Here is a 278-nt window from a genome sequence, read left to right as displayed (position 1 = left end):
TAGGGTGTTTTTTTCGTGCATAAAATTCTCATGATAACAAACACTGTTGGTGTCTTAGCTCTCGAGTGAGTTACCGTGTGCGGTTGAATGTGCGTTTGTGTGTGTGTGAGGAGGGGGCTGCTTGCGTGCAATTATATTTCAGACTCTTGCAACGGAAGAATGCCATCCAGGGAGGTAAACCAACACGAAAAGCAGTTTAGTAAAATCTGGTCAAGTAGTTCTCTCCCCTCGCATGAGCTTGCGTGTTTTCTTCTACGGAAGCATTGTGATACTGCAAA

At 44.6% G+C, this 278-nt stretch overlaps 1 protein-coding gene across 1 annotated transcript in view; it reads left to right on the top strand.

Annotated features, from left to right (window-relative positions):
• The window catches only part of LOC138958502 (uncharacterized), a 12,855-nt gene extending 12,812 nt beyond the window's left edge, over positions 1-43 (top strand). The window contains exon 4 of the mRNA XM_070329675.1: positions 1-43. This exon is cut by the window's left edge and continues 3,674 nt beyond it. The gene's annotated coding sequence lies outside the window, so the exon portion shown is untranslated.
• The last annotated feature ends 235 nt before the right edge of the window (positions 44-278 follow it).

This window comes from Littorina saxatilis, linkage group LG2 (genome assembly GCF_037325665.1).
Source record: "Littorina saxatilis isolate snail1 linkage group LG2, US_GU_Lsax_2.0, whole genome shotgun sequence".
Lineage (NCBI taxonomy): Eukaryota > Metazoa > Mollusca > Gastropoda > Littorinimorpha > Littorinidae > Littorina > Littorina saxatilis.
Note: the sequence above shows the minus strand (reverse complement) of the source record. Positions and strands in the feature narration are given on the sequence as shown.